Genomic DNA, 20734 nt, shown 5'->3' with positions numbered 1-20734 from the left:
CCTTGATCTTTACAAACTATCACAGATGTTAATTATCTTTTATAAGTAAACCGTGTAAACCTTCATTTGATTGTATGTAAGTTTGTACTACTAATCTATGCCTACACTATATATGTCAGTACTTTAATATCTTGTCACTGTCTTTCTTTAAAAATTGTTTAAACATTTTTGATTGTACTTTGTTAACTGTGGAGCTTTTCTCCCCAGGCCTCCACTGAAAATGGGTTTCTGAACCAGTCAGACTTTCCTGGTCACCAAATGTCAATAAATAAATAATAAATAAATATTATAAAGTTTTGCTGACAAAAACAATGGAATGTTATAAGAAAGATGGGTTGTGTCAATCTACTCATATTTGAAGGATAGGAGTTCATTAAAAATGACTTAAAGAATAAAAGAATACCTGCTGGAGAGTGGAGAACAAGTTGAGCTACTTGTTGTGCAGGTGAGTCCCCTTGTGTATATCCAGCTTGAGAAAGTTGGTGATATTCCCACTGTGGCAATCATTTACATGTCTCAGGACATGTTTGAAGGAATAAAGATCCATAAGAATATATCACTGATCCCCTGTGCAGATGATGGTCCTAGTGGACTCACTGTGTCACTCCTTGTATGCTGTCTGTTGATGCCTGTAGGAACATATCAGAGAATAAATGCATCAGTAATGCAGCTGGGTTAACTATATGTTCAGAGTGGGATTAGAACTATATATATATATATATAGCGTCCCTAAAGTTCGAACGGCTTAGAAATCGAAAATGCTGTTCTTTGGAATCGGTATTGTGAGATCGTGGTACAGGGATGATTGGAAAATTTGCCCTTTCTTCACTGTAGATTTATTTCAAAGTTGGTATATATAATTAGTGGGGGGGTGTGGGGGGCACAGACCCCACAATAATTATTTCGAACAATGGCATTTTTGATCACTAGGCCATTCGATTTTTAGCCTTTTCGTCGATCTAACAGGCACCCTATAGATATATATATATATATATATATATATATATATATATATATATATATATATATATATATATATATATATATATATATATATATATATATATATATATATATATATATATATATATAAAACAGGGCTGTTGTCCTAGCAAGAAAAATAAGTAAAGAATTCTCTGCTACTCTAGCTTCAGTGTCTCCCTCTGTTAAAGGCTAAAGTTGCTATGCGAAATGCATGAAGAAGTCAAGTCCAAAATAAGTCCAACATATTTGGGTTTCATAGTGTACTCAAACTATAGCTGAACAACTGTTTCTGTCTGGCCTTAGAGTGTGGTGATCCAGTGGTAGTAAGTGAAACAGTACATATTTCTATGTATTAACCTTTAACTCAGACATCTTAACAAATTTTAGTAATACATACTGAAGGACATGTATTTAATGCTGTGATTAGACATTCATCCAATATAACCATTGCAAAAATTGTTCTTACCAGCAATGTATATCTCAGCCGCCCCACTGTGTTTTTAAATAGCTTAACAAAAGTCTATTGATAATATCAAAAGAGCTGTTGAGATAGGGCATCCCTTCCTTTTACTTCTCATGAATTAAAAGGGGTGTGACAGAGTTCTATTTGTGCACACTTAAGCAGAGGGCACCTTGTATTACATGTTACACAAGTTAAAAGTTTAAAACCAATCCTGTGAAATACTCTCAAGTAATAATATCAAAGGCCAAATGATACTTCTGAAATACTCCCTATAGTACTTAATAAGTATTAATATGAAATCCCTTCTAAACATCTGTTCAAAGCAGACAGTCACATAGTTAATAGCTCTGTCATATTCAGACATAGGTATACCAAATTCAACTTCATTTTCTATTTTTAAGAAATGCATACTGTGTTTGATACATTAGTTTAAGGTCAAAATATTTCACCCTTCTAGACAATATTTTTGTGAAAATTGTGGTTTCCTTAAATATCAGTAAAACTGGCTTGTATTGATCCAGTTTAATATTAACTATATCCCCTTTGTGAAACCATACAATGACTACTTTACTAGGTTTTAAAAGGCTGCCTTCTGCCTATACCCATCAACAAAGATGCTTCTGTTTAAAACACAGAACCATTTTTTTAAATGCTTTAAAAATGCAGTTATGAGGCCATGATGACCAGCAGTTTTCACTCCCTTCAGACTCTCACGTCCTTTATTTCCACTACTAACACTATTGCTTCAGCACACGTTTATTCTTCTCCACTTACTATTCATAACTCTGGTTCTGGAAATCTATAAACCTCCCCCATCTATCATGGTTCTATGCATTTCTTCAAAAAAAAAAAAATCACTCATAATATGACTAATATGCTGGAGTTTAATCTGATCCTGTCCTTTTTATGGCTTGAATCATTTGGTCCAATAAAATAAAATTATCTGTTCCATTTCTGCTATTGTGTTAGGTAAGTTAGACATTTCAATTTCTTCTTAGCTTACTTCAACTATCAGAGAAGCTGCTTGGTTTGCCTGTATGCATGCTACAGCCTAATTAATTCAGTCAAGCCACTGCAGTCCACTGCAGTCCATTTTTTTTGTTAGAGAGCCTGATCCTTAATAATCATTTTTTTAATATTTCATTGTTTCTGTCACTCACCAGTTTCATTAGGGTGGTCTAGCTACCACCAGACAGGTGAGTGTTGTGATACCAGCCCTTCTAGCACTGTACAGACTAGATTAAGGTCAGATATGGAAAAACTAATAATTTCAATGTGCACATAAAGTCTGAGACAAACTTACAGTAAGAGGCTAATGGACTAACTACTTGCATCTCACTGCTTCAGCAGCTTAATAATGCATGGTACTGTTCATTAGTGTATAAAGCATGCCAATGGTATAGGTATCCCATGTCGCACACAACTGGTTATAGGACAGTGTGGATCTTTGGGTTATCCATATGCCCTAATAAAACATTATACAGGAAAGGGTATTGCAATGTATTGATGTCTCTTCTTAAAATTATATCACTGTTAAATTCTAAAGACATCTGTATTCATTGCAGTATGTTTACCAGTGGCTCAGGATCATTAACATTTAGACTACGTTAATTGAACTATTCTGAATGTGACATTTGCTCACACTGCTCTCATTGTCATCCAATTTGTACTCCAGCTACTGCCAGTGCATGGAAACTATGTATTGAAATATTCATTCACCTCTTTGTAGTGCAAACATGGATGGTGATTAGGCAATTTTAAGCATCCTTGTGTTTTAGAAAAAACTTGCTACAATGCAAAAGCCATAACTCAGATGTTTTCTGCATCACAGTAAACCTTTCTAACTCAAAGACAAGTGCTGCACTATGGTTTTCCCTGGTGGTGACTGTAGCAAGGAGACCAGTCTCATTAGGGAACATTAATGCAACAGTCTGGGAGAGGCTAATGCTAATTAACCATAGGCTCTCCCCAGAAATAGTGGCGAGTCACAATTAAGTGCTTCTATGAATGTGAAAGGGGCTTGGTGGCTACATGGATTATGTATGTGTGTGTGTGTGTGTGTGTGTGTGTGTGTGTGTGTGTGTGTGTGTGTGTGTGTGTGTGTGTGTGTGTGCAGGCACATGTTCATGTGCTTGTGTACATTTGTGCGTGTATGTGTACCTTTGTGTAATACCTGAACTCTTGTGGGCAAAACTTAAAATAATAGGATGATAAGGGATCGGAATCAGGGGCCCATTTTAAATATTGCTGCTATAACCTTAGAAAGTTGTTAGAATAACAGGTGTTGTGTGCATTTTGTATAGGATATTAAGTCTGACATATAAATGTTATTGGGTTCAGTGTCAGCAAACTCCAAATTTTGTAAAACAGACCAAAAATAAAAGGCAAAAAATGTGGACATGCTAAAAAACTCTGAACATTTGAAAGATATGGTCTGTCTGTGTGAAGGTAGGGTCTGAATGTGTGTGTGTGTGTGTGTGTGTGTGTGTGTGTGTGTGTGTGTGTGTGTGTGTGTGTGTATGTGCGTGTGTGTGTGTGTGTGTGTGTGTGTGTGTGTGTGTGTGTGTGTGTGTGTGTGTGTGTGTGTGTGTGTGTGTGTGTGTGTGTGTATGTGCGTGTGTGTGTGTGTGTGTGTGCGTGTGTGTGTGTGTGTGTGTGTGTGTGTGTGTGTGTGTGTGTGTGTGTGTGTGTGTGTGTGTGTGTGTGTTCGTGTAGGGGGTAAACTACAATAGTGCATGGGCTAGTAGGGAATACATTAGAGTAGTCAGACCTGACAACATAGTGTTCGATTCAAAGACATGTAATCAGCCACTGATTAGATGTTTCTCTGTTGCAGGTTTACCATATCTCTGAATCAGAGATTGTCTCCATTTCACTAATTAACAAACCCTTGTTGAATCTCTCTATACCCTTGCCCATGTCTTTAGCAGCTAAATGTAGTGATTGTTTCACTATTTCTTAATTTTGTTTATTGCAAGAATAAAATGTTTGCTTTCCATCTTTTTAAGTGGTTATAACTACTACTACTTTTAATAGAAACCCTCAGCCATTCAACATTCCAGGTAATGTCACAACCTTTCTATTCTCATCACAGGAATATGCTTCCTCAATACTCATCAATCTTCAGACTACATTACTATTTAAAATGAAACAATGCTACAACAAAGTCACTCAATTTGCAGCTAACCATCACTTAACACCTCATCAATGTCTATCAATAAAACATCTCAACTGGTTAGAGCTCTCACAACATCTAAAACTGATACAACTGCTAGTAACACACAACTGTATACATCAACTAGATAGTTGTCCTTTTCTGCAATCTATTATCCAACCCTAAAATCCAAACAGAGATTTCATATCTGAGGACAATTCTCTGCTTGTTGCTTCTAAGTTCTATAACTCAGCAGGTAACTAATTTTTATCAAATTGTGTTTCAAAACATGGAACTCCATTCTACCCTCTCTCTCTCTCGTTCTTTCTGTCTGAAGAAAATCAGCAACCTAAACTCATTTAGACTCACCTAAAGCAGTATCTGCTGATTATATGGTTATACTACTGCACATCTCCTAGTTAAGCTAAGTTAGCTTAACCCATACTAAGAACAGAACTCACAAATGACTACTTTCACTAAAATCAAAGGTCATACATCACGTAAACACAGCTTTCCATTTCCTTATCCCACTCTGGTCTTTTCACTTTTCTGCTTTTTTCACAAGACATCGTTATACACAATACCATCCTTCATTTTCTTCTTCTCACCTACAAAACTTAGACTTTTTAACATACATTTTTTTTCCTTTTCCATCTCAGTATTTTTTAATTTTTCATAGTTTATATACTGTGATGAATGCTCTTTTTATTTTTTTCATTGTATTTTTGTCAAAGGAAAAAACTTCAAAAACCAATTCACGTAAGGTTCAGGTTAGGCACCCTTTATTACTTGCAGCAAGGAGACAAAACATGCAGATACAGGTTTTTGTCTAAATTACTAGTAAACAGTATGCTACTTTTATACAGTTCTATGAAATGTTACTTTTCTATGGTTGACATAGTTAGACACAGCTTTCTGTATTGTTCTACAGAAACTGTTATTTAGATTTCCTGCTGACATGTTCAGATTTAAAACTCACTATGTGTTACATAGAAAATGTTACTTGGATTTCCTGCTGACATGACTGGATTTATGAAAAACATTTGAGAAAAACAATCTGGCCTTGGGGCCTTATTTTTAGCCCACTACAAACTTTATATTCTTCAATTGTGCAGTTCTAATATATATGTGTTACATTTCAAGGTACATTTCTAGCTTAGGTACAAGTAATGCTGACTACAGTTTATATTTTCAAGCAGCCTTTGTTTTCATTATCAATAGCTTCTGCAGCTGTGTACTTTCTCTTGGCATAAGCAGAAAATCAATAACTCTTTGTTTAAGTCTCATGACATTAGTAGAAATGAAACATCTATTATTATTTTCACGACATTAGCAGAAATCAAATGTGTTCCTGTTAATTTCCAAAGCATAAGAAGATCATAGCTGCACATATTTTTATGACATAACAGGATTGGAATGTCTTTAGCAGCTTGTGCAGATTCATGCAGTGTGAACAGAATAAATGCATTAACCCTTTTGAACCTCAAATGCACTATGCATGCATATTATTAATACATATTTTTCTAACATTTCCCCCCTTTTAATACTTTTACTTTCAAAATAAGCATAAACAATTTTATCTTCCGCTAACCTCTTCCTACTCAGGATTTGCAGTTAAGAGAGTCATTCAGTTTAAACTTATGAAAACGTTTTCAATTTTTTAACAATTCTTCAAGTTCAGCACCTTGGTATAAGGTTTCTGAAATTGACATGTCTATAAAGACTTTAATCAGTCTTTTCATACAGGGGGTGCAGCAGCAAACACATACCACCAGTAGGATCATTCCTACACAGATGGCAATCAGGATGTTCATCAGGATACTGCCCCACCCCCCAAACTGTCTCTGGAAAAAGTCTGTCAATGGATTTGGTCATGGCTTAGTCATAGCCGACACTTGCTGAATTACCTCACGGTGATTGTCTATGTCGTGTTTGTGGTCAGGAATATACAAACATCACTCCTCATGGATTAAAGCACAAGTACCTCCTCTCACCGCTAGGGTGAAGTCAAGAGCCATGCGGTTTTGAAGCACTACAGTTCTCATGGCATTCAGTTCATCAGTCACCAATTCTAGGGTGGAAAAGGTCGCATTACTCATTACTTTGAGAAGTTTAGATAGTTTTCTCAGCTCCCAGATCGATTTTGTTGCTCCATATGCTGGTAATATGCCTGCCCACGATATAACAGTATCACTCAAGTCCATGTGTGTCAGTTGATCACCCACAGCATGATAGTTTTTCCAGCGCGCATCGATTTGCCCCACTGGATTGACAGGTTTCTTGATTTCTCGAATATTTCAAATTTTTCCTTGAGGTAAAACTGCTGTGTCGTATGGCCGGAACCAGTTAGCCCAAAAAACAACTACTGCTGGACCAATTCTCAGGTAACCATTTATATGCTTTTCTACCACATATAAAGTAACAGTCTTCTACTTTAGTAGTAACTTTACTATAAACATACGCTTGTCCTGCCTAAAACATTTTTCTGTCAATTATAGACAGTTGTTTGCAGAGAACAGAATCATGTTTTCCTTCCTCAATTGTTTTGTGCATCAATTCAAAAAATGAATCATAGTTTGTATTGCAATAAGATCCTGTGTTATCAGATATAGTGTAGCATCTATAAGGAACAGTCACATTGCAATTGTTCCAACCCACCTGAACTGTATCATTTTTGTAAAAATACACAGTCCCCTTCTGTCGAACAGACAAGTGCAATGCTACTTTATCTTGTGATGTAACATCTGATGTATCATAGACTAAATTTTCCCAGGTCTTGTTGGCTCCTAGGGGGACTGAAGTTAACAATAACCCCCCGTATGCTGTTGGCAAAGCTGTGCAAATCCAGCAATTCAAAACATTGAAGGTCTCAGCATACACGATTGCCTGGTAAGTGTTGAAGTTTGGGTGCCACTCTATGTGCAACTCTCCACGTTTATTCAGTTCAGTTTGTGTGGCTGGGAAAGGGAATGGCCACAACAAAAAGATTATTGTCACTAGTACAGTCAACTGGATGATTATGCAATACTTCTGAGGGAATGGTTGTTCTGCATTCATGTTTTCTCCGACTCTTCCGAGTAGTTTTATTTGGATTTTTCTGGATTCTATCATTTTTGCTTTTGACATGTGATCTTACTCTCTGCCCTAATAGGACCTTCAGCACCGATGGTTTCTTCACTGGGGTTCAGACGGATCAGTCCTATTGATCTGACCCCACTTTGTAGCCAGACTTTGTGCTGAGGGTCCTGATGGAGAGGTAAGAGTTTTGTCCAGTTCAAAGTTCTTAACTAGTTTGCAGTGCATCAGGTGGATCCACGAGGCTCGATCTGCTATCTTGACTGCAGTGGGTGTTGAAAGAACCACCTGGTATGGACCTTCCCACCTTGGTGATGTCCAATTTTTCTTCTTAATGTTTATCACCCAAATCTAGTTCCCTGGGATCACTGCCACTTCTGATGTTTCGGTTTGTTCTTTATCTAAAACAGAATTTGACTGCAAAAGATGTTTAGAATTCAACAAATTTCTCATATATTCAGCTAGTGTATAGTCAGTTTCCTGGTCTGTGGGGATGAGAAGTTTCCACTGGGGTGTATAATAAGCCCTTCCAAACAGTTTTTCAAAAGGATTCAATCATTTTGCAGTCAGAACTGTTCTCATGCTCAGCAGTGCCAGGGGCAAACAATACACCCAGTTCTTTCCTGTCTCAACTATTAATTTTCTTAATGTATTCTTTAATATTCCATTTCTTTACCAGAAAGGCTCATCCAGACTCTGCTACACTTTGCTGTGAAGGAAAGGTTAGTTTGCTTCTATTTTTTGTATTACTGTATTGCCTTTCTATATTTTTAATATTGTAGTTTGTTTTCTTTACCTTGTGTTTTGCTTGCATTCTGTTTTAACAGCATATTAAAACTTCAAAAGAGACCACAGCTCTCTCTGTTCTGAGTCAGGCAGAATTTTTTTTTCCCGCCCTTCCACCCATTTAAGTTGTCTTGTTAAATACCACTGTCTGTCTAGTTGCCCGCCTCTTATGTTAATCTGACCATATATCTCATTTCTCTCTACTTTCACTGGCTTATGTGAGTAATCACAAAATCATCATTTTTGAAATCCCACCCTTCAATTATTTAAATTTATTGGCCATCCTACAGTATTTCATAGTACCAAAATACAAAGTAATAACTCTCCACTAAACCTTAACTTTTTAAACAGGTAAAACTCAAGTTACCTACTTTCACATCTAACTTCTCTAGTGCACACTGCAGAGTGCATTCTTTTCAATCTTACCTTTAAGAATCCCTGTGACTAGCACTTTCTCTAATACCTGCTGGAAAGCACTAGGAAGCCTTAAACTCATACAAACACTGAACTCTCCTTGTTAACAAGGAGAAATTAATAGTAGGCACTAAACAGCCTATAATTGCAAAGTACCTTGCTAAGGAAACAGCTCCTATACTTTACAAAGAAAAAAAAAAAAGCCCCAAACCAGGCATGTCCAAGGGTCAGCTTCCGGTGATTTCTCCTGTCCACCTGGTGAATCTGGGCATACTGGGGCAATGCAGCAATTGCCTCATGTACACAGACAACCCTCTCCTCCTACCACCCAACACTACAACCTGTGAGAGATGCACTTACATAGCCAAAATGGAAGCAAAGCCCTCCACCCAAGATTGTGTTAAACAGTCAAGAGGAGAAGGTTAACACCCACACTACACCTCAAGCAACACATAGCCCTTCTAAACCCGCACCACCAACACCCACATATAGCAACACTAAATCCACATATGCAGAGGCCCTTAACTGTAACCTGCCCAAGCAACAAAGACCTCTGAAGCTGAAACGCAAACAAACACCAATCACAACCAATGTGTCACATAGTTCACAACACCAGTGTGCCACCCAGCAACAGCTCCTAAGGCAAGAAAATGTACCTAACACTTTAGTCATAGGTGAATCTATAGTCCGGCACACTGATGTCCCTCTCACCAGGTTGAATAAGGAGAAAATTACAGTCAGCTGCCTGTCGGGTGCCAGGATCCACCACATAACGCATGCACTCAAGTCACTCCACAACAAGTACAAATATGACTCTGTCATTGTCCATGTTGGAGTGAATGACTTGAGACGTACCTCCCTGGACTACATGAAAAGAGACATGGAAGAGCTCTTGGATCATGTGGCCCAGGCAGGTATGACCCTAGCCCTGAGTAGCATCCTGCCTTCACCCAGAATGATACCACAATATAAGGATAAAATGATTGACTTCAACAATTGGCTAAGCTTATGGTGTCATTCAAAGGGGATCCAGTATCTGTCTGCCTGGGATGACATGATTGACAGATCACGATGCTTTGCCAGAGATGGTCTGCACCTGTCGCCCCTGGGATTCAGGTTACTGGCTAAGGCTCTTGCCACCCCTATAATGCCTTTTTTAAGCAAACTTCAAAGGACAAAACCACCACCGTAACAGGTACAAGCATGCAAAATCTGAAGGTAATGCTACTCAATGCTAGAAGTCTAAACCTCAAAATGCACACTCTCGAGGCACTCCTAAAAATGGAGAACATCGATATCTGTGCAGCAACTGAGACCTGGTTCAAGGCTCCAGAAAGCACCCCTGCAATACCAGGCTACAACTCTTACCACACTTTTCGGCCACCAAACCAGGACCGAAACACTAAAGGTGGAGGAGTGTCAATATTCACAAAGGATATTCACACCACCAGGCTAGTTGGCCAACACAATGTGTCTGAAATTCTCCAAGTGCAACTAACACTAGGTAAGACTGCAATCCAAACTGTAGCTTGCTACAGATCCCCCACCATACCCCAAGATTCTCACTACACCTTTCTAAACATACTGGAAAATATTAAGATAGAACCAAACACCCTAATAATGGGTGATTTTAACTACCCTGCCATTAACTGGGAAAACTACTCATGTCCCAACACCTTTGCACAACGGTTCTTGGAATTCATAAATTCCAATGCCCTGGATCAACTAATCCATAGTCCCACCAGGGGCTCCAATATCCTAGACCTGGTCATTGCCAACATGGGAAATCAATGCTCCATACCTATGGTCACCCCCTCGTTAGTCAGGTCTGACCATAAGCTAATCACCCTTAACATCCACATCCCACCCCACCCCCAGTAAAGAAACCACCATAAAAAACTTCTCCAAAGCCAACTTCATGCTACTCAAGTCAGAAGTGACAAACTTCACGACACCCATGCAGACAGGAACTGAAAATTCAACTGCTGAATCCTACATTAAGGCACTGTACGAGCACATCCACTCATGCATGAATCGTGCCATCCCAAATAGAACCAAAATGCTCTCATCCAAAAAAAGGAAGCCAATCTGGTGGTCCCCTGCCATAAACAAACTTTACAACAAAAGGAAGAAACTTTTGCAGAAAAGAGGAAAATCCCAGGATGCAAAAAAACTCCCTTACTAGCCTCAGTAAGAAACTGAGATGTCTCATAAAATCCTCCAAAGCTAGTTACGAAAATAAAATTGCCAAAGTTTCCAAAGACAACCACAAAGCATTCTATAACTATGTCAAGAATCTAAATGGCAATGCTCAGATCTGCTCTGAGCTAAAACAGAATGGCATTAAATATACTGATCCGAAGGATATTGCCAATATCCTGGCAGATTGATTCAGTGCCAACTTCACCCCCCTCTCACCCCCTAAATGGCCCATCTCAATACCAGAAGATTGCCAAATTCCAGTAATAATGGCCACACAGGTACAAAACGCACTCTCTAAAGCCAAGAATACAGCATCCATGAGACCAGATGACATCCCGGGCTGTGTACTACATGAACTATAATATGAACTGGCACCTCAGCTAAGTGTCATGTTTAATCATAGCCTCACCTCAGGTTTCGTGCCCACTGAGTGGCGCAGAGCTACAGTTATCCCAATCCACAAGGGGGGATCCACCTTGGATCCCGGAAACTACCGTCCCATCAGTCTGACAAGCGTTATCTGCAAGGCCATGGAGCGTATTATCATGGAACTTATAAACAAAGACATTGGCAACCTTCAAACACTGGACCCCACCCAGTTTGGGTTTGTGAAGGGCTGATCTTGTCTCCTGAACCTGTTTGACTTCTTTGAATCAGTCTCCAGAGCCATAGATAAGGATAAGGCAGTCCACACAGCCTATCTAGACCTTGCCAAGGTCTTTGACACCATCCCCCACTCTGGAATCATAGATAAACTTACTAAGTTGGGCATTAATCCCTATGTCACCCAATGGGTTGCTAAATGGCTTACTGATAGAACCCACACTGTAAAAGTAGCCGACTCCAAATCCAGCTCCAGACAAGTGACAAGTGGAGTACCTCAGGGTTCAGTCCTGGGGCCACTCTTGTTTGGCATCTACTTCTCCGAAGTACAGGTCAACACTAAGGGACTTTGGCTAACAAAGTTTGCAGATGACTGCAAACTGGGAGCCATTATTGAATCCTCAAATGATGTGGATACTCTACAAAAGGGCCTTACAGAAACAGATGCTTGGTTCCAGAGCCATGGGCTCAAGCTCAATGCCAAGAAATGTATTGTTATCCCCTTTGGGAAGAAACATGTATCCATGAATTACCATATAGGTGGCAGTACACTAAACACAGAAAGTGTGATAAGACACTTAGGGACACAGGTGGACAGTGGTCTCACCTTCGATAACCACATCGCCACAACAGTCAGGAAATCCTTCTATGTGGCACACCTCATCACGAAGGGCTTTTCATCCAGAAAAAAGGAGGTAATTGTTCCACTGTACTCATCCCTCATTAGACCGATTATAGAATACAATGCCCCATTTGGTATGTACCTCTCAAGACATCTGCAACAACTGGAAAGGCCTCAGAAATACCTCACTAAAAGAATCACAGGCCTAAAACAGATGCCCTACGCTGACCGCCTTAAAAAACTCCAGCTATACTCTGTCGCATATCGTCTACTCAGAGGCGATCTCTGCTTAACATACAAGGCCATGTCAAATCCAGAGCTGTTGAACATGCTACACTTAAAGAAATCCCAATCCCTCAGAGCTACATGCTCCAGGGATTTAAACCTTGCATCACAATAAACAAAACATGCTGGAGGGATAGGTTCCTGACCCAGAGACTCCCCAGACTCTGGAATAGATTGCCCATACATGTCAAGCAGAGTGCCTCTTTGGACCTCTTCAACAGGAACCTTGATGATTGGATGGGAGAAAGGAAATTCACCCCAGGGATCACGTCATTCGCCCTGCTAGACAGGGGTCCAGGAAAGTAAATAATGTGGGAAGAAATAGCCATGGAATTGATATGGCTAGGCTTGTATAGGCCCTAGGGCTGCTAGCCTAGTACCAACCTATGAACCTATGAACCTATTATGCCTCTCAACTAGCCCTGCAGATTGTGGATGGTATGCTCAATGATTTTTTAAAGAAATACCAAAATGCTTACTTAACTGCTATATGGTTTATTTTATAAAGTGTGTACCGTTGTCACTTTAGATCCTTTCCGGAATGCCGAATCTAGGGATGATTTCTTTGACAAGAACTTTTGCCACCCTGACTGCATCTGGATTTTTGGTTGGAAAGGCTTCCACCCATCTGGAAAACATATCTACAATGACAAGACAATACTTTTTATTTTCACATTTGTTCAGTTCTATGAAATACATATGGATAGTGTGAAACGGATATGGTGGTGTAGGGAAACTCCCTTGTTTGGGCTTTAACGCCCCTTGTGCATGATGTTCGTTACAAATTTGGCACATCAAACAAAAGTTTTTAGAGTCGTTTGTAAATCCGTATGTTGTGAACACCTGGTTCACCAGCTGTACCATCCCCCTGTTGAGACATGGCACTGCCCATGACTCAACAAAGCTGCATATCTAAACAAATTAGATGGTAGTATTGGTTTCCCTTCTTTAGAGATGTGCAGCCCCTTTTCGAGAATTGCTCCTCGTTTTACCCATCTTTTGTTTTTCAACTTGCATAGTGAGTGTCTGCATTGTTTTTAAAATTTCTAAGTCTAAAATCTCAGCGGGTTGTAGTTCCTCATTTAAAAGAAATACTTCTGAAGCTGCTTGTTTTGCAGCTGTATCAGCTCTCACATTACTTTTTGAAATCCTATCTTGTTGCTTGGTGTTAGCTGTGCATTTACAAATAGCTACTTTCTGAGGTAACTGAATAGATTCTAAAAGATCTAAAATAAACAGTGCATGATTGATAGGTTTGCCAGTAGATGTTATCATTCCTCGGTTTTTCCACTGTTGCGCAGAAACATGCACAGTAGAAAAAGCATACTGGCTGTCAGTAAAAATGTTTACACTTTTACCCTTTGCTAAGGTACATGCCCGTGTCAAGGCAATCAATTCTGCTGCCTGTGCAGATAAGCTGTGTGGTAAAGGTTTTGCTTCTATAATCTTAGTGTCAGAAACTACTGCATATCCTACTAGTTTCTGTCCTGCAGGACCCCTTTTGCACGAACCATCCACGTAGTATGTCACCTCAGCATCATCCAAGGGGACATCCGTGAGATCTTTTCTAGGTAGTGTCTTTTGCTCAATTACCTGCAGGCAGCGGTGTGGTGTGCCATCTGCAGGGGTTGGGTGCAAGGTAGAAGGGTTCAAAGTCGTGCATCATTCAATTGTCATGTGAGGTTGGCTCAACAATATAGTCATACAGGAAAGATGCCTAGCAGGGGAAATATATGCTACTTTCTCTTGCAGTAAAATAATGGCGACTGCATGAGACACTCTCAAAGTGAGAGGGTGGAATAAAACTACTGAGGCCAAAGCCTGTACTGCCATTTCAGCTGCAACTACTGCTTGTACACAGTGAGGTAAGGACTGTGCCACTGGGTCTAGTTGTGATGAATAGTAAGCAATGGGGCGTTGCTTGTCCCCATGCTGTTGTGTTAACACTGATGTCATAAAACGTTGCTTACAATCTACAGTTTGGAAAAAAAACGTTTATGGTAGTTTGGTAATCCTAGAACTAATGAGGACGCTATTAACTGTTTCAGTCTGCAGAAAGCAGATTCTGCCTCTGGTGTCCATTGTAACAAATCCTGTGCTGCTATAGGCTTTTTATATATCAGGTCAGTCAGAGGTGCAGATTCCAAGGCATAGTTTGGAATCCAACTTCGGCAAAAATTAGTTGTACCCAGGAAGGACATCATTTCCTTCTTGGCAGTGGGTTTTGGTGCTTGCAAAACTGCTACTTTTCTGTCCTCATCTAATGTTCTTCTTTGGATATTACATATCCTAGGTATTTGACTTGTTTTTTTCCAAAGCTGCAGTTTATTTTTATTTACCTTATGTCCTTTAGTGGCTAAAAATCGTAATAGCACTATGGTATATTCTCTACAATCTTGTTGGGTGGGGGCCGCCAGCAAGATATCATCAACATAAAGTAAAATCTGACTGCCTCTTGGTGGGGTAAATCCCGCCAAGTTGCTTGCCATTTCTTGTGAGAATATTGTTGGGCTTTCACAATATCCCTGTGGTAGTCACGTATATGTATAACTTTTTCCCTGAAATGTGAATGCAAATTAATACTGGCTGTCAGGGTGTATAGATATCAAAAAGAATGCATTGCTGATGTCTACAACAGAAAAATACTTCTGTTGAGGTTTTAAATCATTCAACAGGGTGTGTGGGTCTGGCACCATAGGTGCCTTTGGTATTACTGCGTTATTTACAGCTTGTAAATCCTGGACCATACGCCATTCTCCATTTGCTTTTTTAACAGGAAATAAGGGTGTAACATGGTGAATCGAGATATTCCACCAACACCCCTTCCTTAAGTAAAGCTGCTATGATAGGTTTGATTCCTGCCTCTGCATCTTTTCTTAAGGGATACTGTCTTTTCTGTGGTCTGAATGCTGACTTTGGCGTGATAGTAACTGGTCCCGCTGTACGAATAAGTCCTACATCTGACTTTCCTGTTGACCAGAGAGTTTCTGGGATATTCTGTAAGGCATTCTCTTTCTCCTTTAACAGGAGTGTTAATCAGCTGTCCTTGCTAGACTGCAAGTGTACGGCTGGGTGGGTCTGAGTTATCCAGTTCAACTTCTGTATTTGTATTCCCTGTTCTGACAGTTCTAATTCTGTCTGTTTCTCCCATCTCGTGACTTTTTCTCCTAGGTCTGCCCATTCTATGTTTTTGTCCTTGGTTAAGCTAACATGTGGTAATCGATTAGATTTATAAAGTGTAAAGAACTCCTGGGGCAATGAACAGCTGGCTACACCATTCCCTTCTGTGTCCCAGTACAGATTACGTAATATCAATCTGTTTGCATGATTTTTAAACAATTCTAGCTCATATTCCTTGTCAGGTCCTGGTGTGTTACAATAATACAGGGTACAGTGCAACAAGTGTTGCTTATCAATGTCAAGGGAGGGGAACTTGCTGATGGCTACATTCATTAATTCTTTGGTCACAGTCCCTGGACCAGTCATAACCAAGTCCTGGCTGTACCAATAAAACATTTCACCCTCTGATTGCACTGCATAGGTATCAATTTGTCGCTGTGCTTCCATACCCTGCTATACCAAATAGTTGCATAAGGTCTCTGCCCAAGAGGTTTACTGAGCATTTTGCAGAAACTACAATTTTGCTTTTCTGAGTCAATCCTGAAACAGGATTAGTTATTGCAATATCACGGGAGAGGGGCTCCTGATACAGCTATCCATTAGCTGCTTTCACCAGTATGTAATGAGGTGACTCTGTGTTTTCTGGCAGTTTGGTGGGATGTATCAGGGTTCGTGATGCCCCTGAGTCACACAAGAATTTGACTTCCTTCCCTTCTACCAAGAGTGTAACTTCTGGTTTTGTGTCTGCTAAATATAGCGCCAGGCTCAATAAAGCTAGGTCTAATATTTCATTTTCTTCACTATCACTAACTTCTTGCACTTCCTCTATTTCTTCTGTCACATCTGCTACTCCCTCTATCACATTCTCATTTGTCCTTTCTCTGCTATCCCCTTCTAGTGATTCCTGACTACCATATAGTCAGTCCTCACCCTCCTTGTCTTCCATGGTTGCCTTCTTGTTTTTCCTGCAATCCCTTGCCAAGTGTCCCTTTTTACCGCATTTGAAACATTCACCCCTTTTTTTTCGCCCTTCAAAGTCCTCTGATCGCTGATCAGATTGTTTGTTTCCCTGTGCATTTTTCTTGCCCTTTTTCCCGTACTGTACTACATAAACTTCTGCTCCATCTTCTACAGAAAATACTTGAGTTTTCTTTTTCTTTTTGCTATTAAAATGCCTTTTGGCATGCCTAGCATATTCAAGTAATGACTGTAACCTGCTTGTACAATGGTCTACCATGTGTTTTGTAATAAAACTGCTTATGGGTGCAATACTGCCTTTTAAGAATGCATTCTTTAACTGCTTTTCATATGGGAAATCTTGTGTTTGATCTTCAGGAACCTGCATTCCACAGTGGTTATTAAAACATTCTAATAATCTGGCATAATACTGGTCAATAGTTTCACCTTCTTGTTGGATGCATTGATTAATGCAAGTCCAGTCTGCCCTAGGCTTCCATTTTTCAGAGATGCGGTCTGTAAGACCTTTTACTCTGTTGTCTAATTCTGTGCTGCTATGTGGGAGGGGTCTATGTGCAGCGTCACAGGGATTCCAGTTGCCACTAATCATGTGCCAATCTGGTCCCACAATTTGTCTAACTACTTTTTCTACCTCTTCTCCGTTTAAGTTATAACTCAGCCTCATTCCTTGTAAATCTTCTGAGAACTTTCTAAAATTAACTTTTGGATGGGGAATTCCCTCAGTGGCTTTCCGGATATCTTCCGGAGTCCAAGGTCTATACACTAAAATAGTTGGGTCCTGATTATCTTGTTCTGCCTGAGGATTAGGTACTTCTAAAAGTGGGCATATTTCTTCTTCACTCATAGATCATGAATTCTTAACCATTTGATATAACTCAATACCTTCATTTGAGTTACCTGCCCGTGTTCGAGACCTGGTCTCGATGGGATCTCTAATTTTAGTCAGTTTTAATTTCACAATATCTCTATCTGCAGTGACTACAGGATATAGTGGGGGTGGACTAACCTGTTCACTTGCTTCATATTCTGGTAAGGGAGGTGGAGGTGCTGATGCCATTACTAAGTTATTGTCCTCTTTGTCTAAACACATTGTTTTTGAATTGTTGTTCTTTTGTTCCCTACGGTTTACTCCCTCAATCCACCTGTGTGCCTGAGGAATTCCTAATTGGCATTGCTTTTTTGCCCAACCTTTGGAATCGGTTTTGAGCTGTTTGACAAGTTTGATAAGAGAGGATTTTTCTAATTTTCCATCAAATTCATATTTATTAACCCATTTTGAATAATATTTAATATTGTCAGCACGCTGCGACTGCATGCATTTTGCGTCTTCAGTTAATGGTGGATTTTGGGGTCTTTTTGTGCAATTATTACCCATTTTGTTCTACCCTTTTGATCGTTACGTAACTTCTCTTATTTTTTAACGTGGTACCACAGATTTTGTTATAGTCTCTTCAGAATGACTACCTACCTATTCTGTTTCTCCTGATCTATGACAAGACAGTAATCTTTTCTGTCCCTGACTTGTAAACTACAGTCCTGACAAAAACAATACAAATCTAGTCCCTGATCTAAAACAGAAAAAAGTAGATTCACCTTACCTGAGCCTACGTGATTGATCACCTAGTTCGTGGAAACCCGTCCTTCAGTTGCAGATCAGAAAGTGGCTGGCCTCTTTTGTACGACAATTCAGTCGGAGGGCTTTTCATATAAGAAGAACCGATTTGGTTTCTTCCCCGTATGGTTTCAACCACCTGGCCCATCTGATCCGAGGTGAAGTGAGGTTTCCGGTCTGAAGGACCAATCTGTCAAAGGAAAAAAACTTCAAAAACCAATTCACATAAGGTTCAGGTTAGGCACCCTTTATTACTTGCAGCAAGGAGACAAAACATGCAGATACAGGTTTTTGTCTAAATTACTAGTGAGCAGTATGCTACTTTTATACAGTTCTATGAAATGTTACTTTTCTATGGTTGACGTAGTTAGACACAGCTTTCTGTATTGTTCTACAGAAAATGTTATTTAGATTTCCTGCTGACATGTTCACATTTAAAACTCACTATGTGTTGCATAGAAAATGTTACTTGGATTTCCTGCTGACATGACTGGATTTATGAAAAACATTTGAGAAAAACAATCTGGCCTTGGGGCCTTATTTTTAGCCCACTACAAACTTTCTATTCTTCAATTGTGCAGTTCTAATATACATGTGTTACATTTCAAGGTACATTTCTAGCTTAGGTACAAGTATTGCTGAATACGGTTTATATTTTCAAGCAGCCTTTGTTTTCATTATCAATAGCTTCTGCAGCTGTGTACTTTCTCTTGGCATAAGCAGAAAATCAATAACTCTTTGTTTAAGTCTCATGACATTAGTAGAAATGAAACATCTATTATTATTTTCATGACATGAGCAGAAATCAAATGCTTTCCTGTTAATTTCCAAAGCATAAGCAGATCATAGCTGCACATATTTTTATGACATAACAGGATTGGAATGTCTTTAGCAGCTTGTGCAGATTCATGCAGTGTGAACAGAATAAATGCATTAACCCTTTTGTACCTCAAATGCACTAAGCATGCATATTATTAATACATATTTTTCTAACAATTTTATACTCCTTATTTTTTCTTTGTAACGTATTATAATTATAGCTCCAGCATTTCAGTGTTATATTATCACAAATTACATCGTATTGAATTGCTGTTTTAAAATTGTATTGTAAAATATTATACAATATGTCCTTCTTTCTTTTACACTTCATACTGTAATCCTTAATTGTAAATTGCATTTATATACTGGAGCTTTTCTCCCAAGGCCTCCACTGAAAAGGGTCTTTTTAGGCCCAGTTGGCAAACACAGTAAACAAATGCCAATGATTAACTAAATAAATAATGCCAATTATTGCTGCGCTGTTAGTCATAGCCTGACTGGTTAAGACATCCAAATCTGCACTATTTACATTGCATGTTCAATGAGTCTCGACATTTATTTCCTATGCACAAAGACATGCCATTGTGCTTGATGAGCAGCTTCTCATCATGGCCGTAGTACAGACTTCATGGCAAGATCATGTTAAACTATGTTGAAAATGGCAAAACTAAGTTGGCAATGTATTGATCCAATTTACAGCAATATATATGCAGAAAAATGTTGAATGAAAGGAAAAATATCAGGGAGTGGCTAGGGGTGGACTATAAGGTTATACTATAGCAACAGACACTACAGAGATGGACAGGAGATGCTAAAGGAAGCAGCTCACCAAAGCAGAGCTGCAAAATGAAATGGAGACAGTGGTATGACAATGCTGCACAATGGCTGGCCATTCATATACCTGAGGAACTATCAAACCATAAGCCTGACTAGTCTCATATGTAAAGCCATGGAAAGAATAATCATGGATATGTAAACTGATGACATAAGTAACCTACAGCCACTAGATCCAACTGAGTCTGGCATTTTCAAGGACAACTCATGCCTACTAAACCTAATGGACTATTTCAAGAGGGTCACCAAAGCAATAGATGAGGGCAAGATGATGCACACTGTCTACTCTAACCTGGCCAAAACATCTGGCACAATATCTCAGTCAGGCACTGTAAACAAAGTCACTGTATTAGGTATAACTCCCTATGTCACCTGCTAAATAGGCAACTGGTATACAGACAGGACCCAAGAAGTTAGAACAGAGAAGTAGATCTCCATAAAAAGGCCATTCACTAGTGGATCCTCAGGGTTCAGTGCTGGGGCTGCTCCTGCTTGGCATCTACTTTTCAAAACTCAAGGCTCACGTCAAAGATCTCTGGCTGACTGAGTTTACAGATGATTTCAGATTAGGTGCTGCCACTGAATCCCCACAAATACCCTCAAAGAAAAACTGACAGTGACTAATAACTGGTGCTGGAATTATGATCTTAAACTTATAGCCAAGAAGTACATAACAGTATCTTTCAGTAAGACAGGTACCCTTGCAAATTACTACATTGATAATACACCGCTGAGAGTAGACCGAGTAGTAAGAAATCTTGAAACACATGTAAGAAGTGACCT

The sequence above is a fragment of the Protopterus annectens genome, chromosome 7.part0 (genome assembly GCF_019279795.1).
Source record: "Protopterus annectens isolate FY-2018-M chromosome 7.part0, PAN1.0, whole genome shotgun sequence".
Classification (NCBI taxonomy): domain Eukaryota; kingdom Metazoa; phylum Chordata; order Ceratodontiformes; family Protopteridae; genus Protopterus; species Protopterus annectens.
Note: the sequence above shows the minus strand (reverse complement) of the source record.